Raw genomic sequence first — 6,000 nt, 5'->3', positions numbered from 1 at the left:
ACCTGCTTGTACTTCATTCCTGTTAGCGTTCCAGATTACCCAGTGTGCAGTGCACCTCTGAGCTCGCCTTGAAGAATTAATTAGCGTTTTGGTGAGCCCCACAGCGTGACGACCCACAGACGCATCTCATCCAGCAGCGGAGTGCCATGTGGCTGAGCCATTGCTGCTGCTTCTTTCCGTTTTGACAGATTTACATCGTGTGCCGCGTCGCTGTGCTGGGTACGCTGGGTGTGCAGGGTGTGCGCATGGTCGGTGTTCCGCGTCAGTGTGGTGGGCGTCTTGGTTGTTTTGGGTGTGTTGGGTGTGCTGGGTGTGACTGGTCGGTGTGCTGGTTGTGTTGGTTGTGCTGCGTGTGTTGGGTGTGTTGGTTGTGTTGGTTGTGTTGGTTGCGCTGGTTGTGTTGGTTGTGTTGGGTGTGTTGGTTGTGTTGGTTGCGCTGGTTATGCTGGTTGCGCTGGTTGTGTTGGTTGTGTTGGTTGTGTTGGTTGTGCTGGGTGTGCTGGGTGTGACTGGCGGTGTGCTGGGTGTGACTGGCGGTGTGTTGGTTGTGCTGGGTGTGCTGGTTGTGCTGGTTGTGTTTGGGTGTGCTGGTTGTGCTGGGTGTGCTGGGTGTGCTGGGTGTGCTGGGTGTGCTGGGTGCCCACCTGTGTCCCGCGCATGTCACCCACCTCTTCTGTGAGCCCTGGTCCACAGCCTTTGCCCCCTGGCGCTCTCGCCCATCCGGCCTTCCCTGCTGCTGCCGCTGCTGCTGCCCTGGAGGCCGCGTTGTTTTCACGTTGCGCTTGGCAGCAGACACTTTGCGGATTATCGATATTCCTCGTCCCTCTGCTGGCAGGGGGCCCACGCTTTTAATTTCGTGGCGGGGGGGGGGGGATGTGTTTTTATCTCCCCACTTTCATTTTGTCACGCCGCTCTTCGTGACTCCCGCACCACCGCGACATTGACAATCAGGCTTTGCCAGACCCCACGCCAAACAGGCCCTTCGCACGACGCCTGCAGATTAGCGGCACGCAACGTTAACATTTTCCATTGCGTTCATTAATATCACCGCCCCCCCCCCCCCCCCAGGATAAAAAAACCAAGCAACATCAGGCGCCACCGCGCTCTGCCAATGCCTCATCCTGAGACCCCTCCCGCCCCCCTGCCCGTTGATGGCCACGGGGCAGGGTTGTCGCAGGCCCTCTCTGCAGGCCGCAGGGACCTCCGGGGCTCGTCCGCAGATTCCCCGCGTCGGCGAGAAATCCGAAGCGGCGTACGACCACCCAAAAAAATATGAAAAATGTCACTTAACCCACCCCCCACTCCTCGCTGCTCCCCTTCCTCCACGAGTCGTCGCTCTTGAGACTCGTCGGCCGCTGCGGCCGGCGCGGATCCGCGCGCGCGGGCCAGGGTTCCCGTCTTTTGGTGGGCCCCACCGCCAACGGGGGAAACGTTCTGGGAGCATCTGGCGTGCGACGTGCAGCGAACGCGAAGCACGGACGAGCATCCTCGCTTCCGCCGCGCCGACAGACCGCCATCGGCGCTACAAAGCGAGGCAAGGCCTCGCCAAAATCCCAGCACAGTTGGAGGCCGCCTTGCTTCTTCTTGTACGCCATTAAAATATAAATGTGCCGTGTTCGTAATCCACGCGCCACGAGTCCTCTGAAGACCGCGATTTCCCGTCGATTCCGCGGCGGGGGGGGGGGGGCGGCAAATCGGCGCAGAGAGCGGCGGCCGATTGCGGGAAAAATATTAATGTCATAACGGAGAGAGGCGGTGGGGGGCGGGGTGGGGAGAGAGAAAATGGCGCCTGCCTGTGCGCGCTTGCGCAAAGATCACAAACTCGGCGTCGTCGGTAATTTCCGCCACCGCTACGTTCGCAGCCGTCGGGTGAGAAATATTCGGCAATAAATCGCGCGGGGCTCGCGCCAAGGCCGGGCGAGCCAGGGGCGGTGCGGCGTTGGCGAGAAGCTTGCGCTGGGCGTCACGGCGAAGGTCGCCACGCCGTCAAAGAAAATTGCTGACAACTATTTAACTTTATTTTACTCAGGTAAGGCCGCACTGAGCTGTGTCGCTTATTTTTTCAGAAGCGACCCCGGCAAATGGTAGCTCAACGAAGTGGCTTATGAGCATGTGGAAATTGTTGGAGTGAAAAACCGGAGGACCCGGAGAAAAATCCACGCGACCACGGGGAGAAGAGAGAGAGACGCAAACTCCAAATATACAGCAGGCATCGTCAGGTTTGGGATCGAACCCACGACCTCCTGTACACCAGGCGAGGTAGTTAACATCTCCTTGCCATCGTGATGATGATGATGAGAGAGAGAGACACGCAAACTCCAAATATACAGCAGGCATCGTCAGGTTTGGGATCGAACCCACGACCTCCTGTGTACCAGGCGAGGTAGTTAACATCTCCTAGCCACCGTGATGATGATGATGATGAGAGAGAGAGACACGCAAACTCCAAATATACAGCAGGCATCGTCAGGTTTGGGATCGAACCCACGACCTCCTGTGTACCAGGCGAGGTAGTTAACATCTCCTAGCCACCGTGATGATGATGATGAGAGAGAGAGACACAAACTCCAAATATACAGCAGGCATCGTCAGGTTTGGGATCGAACCCACGACCTCCTGTGTACCAGGCGAGGTAGTTAACATCTAGCCACCGTGATGATGATGAGAGAGAGAGAGAGACGCAAACTCCAAATATACAGCAGGCATCGTCAGGTTTTTGGATCGAACCCACGACCTCCTGTGTACCAGGCGAGGTAGTTAACATCTAGCCACCGTGATGATGATGAGAGAGAGAGAGACACGCAAACTCCAAATATACAGCAGGCATCGTCAGGTTTGGGATCGAACCCACTAGCTGCATACCAGACAAGGGAGTTAACATCGCGCTCCCATTGCGTTCCTTGCTGTGATGTTTTATTTTTATTCATTCTACGTGACTTTACCGAAAGAACCAAGAAGAAGAGGTCTTTGAGAAGCGATGTATCCTTTAGGGCGGGGGGATGTGAATAAGCCGAGAGAATTGTCGCGGTCCGAATATCTGGGTTGGGGGGGGAAGTGAACTCAACAGCTTGAGGGGGGGGGCCCAGGTCACCCATCGAGAGCAGAAGGCCCCACGTTGGCACGCACAGCGGCCGGCAGATGCCGGAACCAGATGGAGATGGTGAACATGAAACTAAACCGCGAGCTATTTTTTATTTTACCGGGAAAGGGGCCATCCATTTAGTACGTACGCATGGAGGGGGGAGGGAGGGAGGTTAACCCAGATGCGTACGCTTGTGTATGAGGGGTCTACTGACAATGTACGTACGCAGAGGACAGTGGGGGGGGGGGGGGGGGGGTGGCCTCGATAATTGTCTACATTGGCCTTCAAATGAGTTAGATAGTGGACTATCTGTTTGCTTAAACACGTCAATATTATTAATCCTTGATCGTTTCTGCGTGGATTAAATATCGGCCATTCTATAGGATTTGGGGGGGGGGGTGCGTCAGGCGTACGTACGCAAGTGGGGGGGGGTCAAGTTTTGACAGATTTTTGCGTGCGTACTAAATGGACGGGTCCCTAAGGCCCCACTGAGCGATGTAGATCTTTTTTTCAGGAGCGGCCTGGCTGTTGCAACTGACAAAGTGGCTTATCATCATCATCGCGTGGAAATTCACAGCAGCCAAATAAATCTATAAAGCCACGTTGATTCTAAATGTGGAGAGAAAAATCGGAGGACCCGGAGAAAAATCCAAATGTACAGCAGCAGGCGCCAGGGTCGGGATCGAACCCACGACCTCCTGCGTACCAGGCGAGGTAGTTAACATCTCACGAGGAAGTGTCACCACTCAAGGGCCTTGTAGCTCCTCGAGTGATTCTAGATTTGAAGCTTTTGTGACTGCAAGGATTCATACTCTCAGTTCTTTCGGTAAAGTAACGTAGGTAAAAAATGAAATTAAAATTTATAAAAATAAAATAATAAAATCACGACGTTTCGGAGGCAACACAAGTCTCCGTCATCAGGTGGGACCGTCACAGCCAAATTTGCCCGTGAAGAGGGGCGAGAGTGGGGGGGGGGGGCTACGTGCCCAGTTGTGTGTGGACGGTACGGGGCCACAACCCTGGCGGCCGCGTCCTGCACACGGGGGAGGGGGGGAGGTGCCGGAAACAGCGAGGGCGTTGCCGACGTCAGTTGCAGGAGAGCGGACAGAAGAAAGCGTGAACCGGCTTCTCAGTATATCTCGCGGAGAGAGGACGCCGGGGGGCCACGGTCCTTTCGGGACATTAACACATTCCTGCGGAGGGAGCTGTTAGGAGCGTTGGGTTGCTCGGTCAATGGCCAGGGTCAACGGCGGCGTGGTGTCTTCCGCAAATATGGCCGACTGTGAGAGCGGGCACAAGCCGGCGTGAGTAGGTTAAACGTTGAGTTTTATAAGGGCACCACGGGGTGACCAGCCCCTCCCCACCCAGCCTCTCCCCACCCCTCTTCACCCACCCCCACCCCTCCCATTTTTCGATGCACGACGGATGGACGGACGGACACAATAATCCCCTGTGGCCTGGTGGAACCAGGTGGTTCCTACCAATAAAAATCCCGGTTTGTCACCATTCTGAACGATGCCGTATTATCGCCCAACGAACATTGCACGACTCGAAGACACCCAGGTCTACACGTGGTCTCCCGCCCCCGTTCCACTTGCGCGAGATGTTCCCGCCTTCTGACGACGCCCCGGGATGTTTGCACGTCGCAAGGTGGAAACCCGACGTCGCTGGGCCGAGGCAGCCGAGGAGGGGGACCCCGGCAATCGCTCGGCGCGGGTCTCCCCACGGGAAATTCAGGAATTTGAAGTCGAGCGGCAGCCACGACCCGGCACAAAAACCACCTGGGGGGGCCGGGGGGAGGACGGCGACCGGGACGACGGGCGGGCGGGGGGGGGACACACACCTCAAGCTGTGGTTATAAACCTGGAACGAAATTCTACCAAATCTCGCGAGGGGCTAAGCGGGCTTTGGCCCGTGCTCGTGACTGGAAGGGAGACTTGCTTGGGATGACCGGATGTCGCAGGGCCGGCGCTGCGAGGTGCCCAGGAGATGACAGCGCAAGCGGGTGAACCCTCGAATCCCGGAAGAGACGTCGCTTGTGTTGAAAAGGAGGTCGTTGCGAAGCCACGGGCGGACGTGTCTGGGCCAACGTTTCGCAAGCGGAAAAATCCCACCGGTGACGTTCCGATGTCTGGGGCGGCGCGGCGAACGCCTGTGGGACCCACCCAGCGCCGTCGAGGGAGTGGGTGGTGGATCACACGCATTTGTGATACTCTCAACCCCCCCCCCCGGCCAGGATGTGGCAGTACAGCAAAGTGGGTTTGTGAATCCATCTCGGGTTGGTGCAAACCCCCACCGCGTACGCACGGCGGGTTTTCTCTGGGAATTTCCGCTTTCCTGCCGCGCCAAATTCAAGCGTCCCAATGGAGCTGCGGCACCGTTTCTGAAAGGGTTGAGGCGGAGGCGCTCCTTCGGGGTCGGATGAGTCGGGCGGGGTGGGGCCTGTGAGGTTTTCCTGCATGTCTGAGCGTGTGGACGTGCCGCCTCCTACTGGCTGCGTTCAAAAACACTTGGGGAGCGCTCTGCACTCTTGTTCCCGTTCATGCAGTTTGCTGTAGGTTTGTTCCAGAGGTCGCAAACGGGTTTTGATTCCTTACCCGTACCCGGCCGCACCAGGGTCGCAAACGGGTACCTGTACCCTACCCGATACCCGGCTACCCGTACCCGGCCGGGTATATCGGGTAGGTTACGGGTACCCGATTGCGACCTCTGGGATGAAGCCATGTTGCAGGCGCGGCTGTGTTGATTCTAGGAACTTGAATTGTGAGAAGAGACAAGACATTGGGAAATGAGTGACCAACGGTTACTCACCGGTGACTCACGGTCCACCCGTACCTGGCCGCACCAGGGTCGCAAACGGCTACCCGTATCCGGCCGGGTATCAGGTAGGGTACGGGTATCGGGTATCCGGTTGCGAC

Source organism: Lethenteron reissneri, chromosome 63 (genome assembly GCF_015708825.2).
Source record: "Lethenteron reissneri isolate LAM-NWPU_2019-01 chromosome 63, ASM1570882v1, whole genome shotgun sequence".
Lineage (NCBI taxonomy): Eukaryota > Metazoa > Chordata > Hyperoartia > Petromyzontiformes > Petromyzontidae > Lethenteron > Lethenteron reissneri.
Note: the sequence above shows the minus strand (reverse complement) of the source record.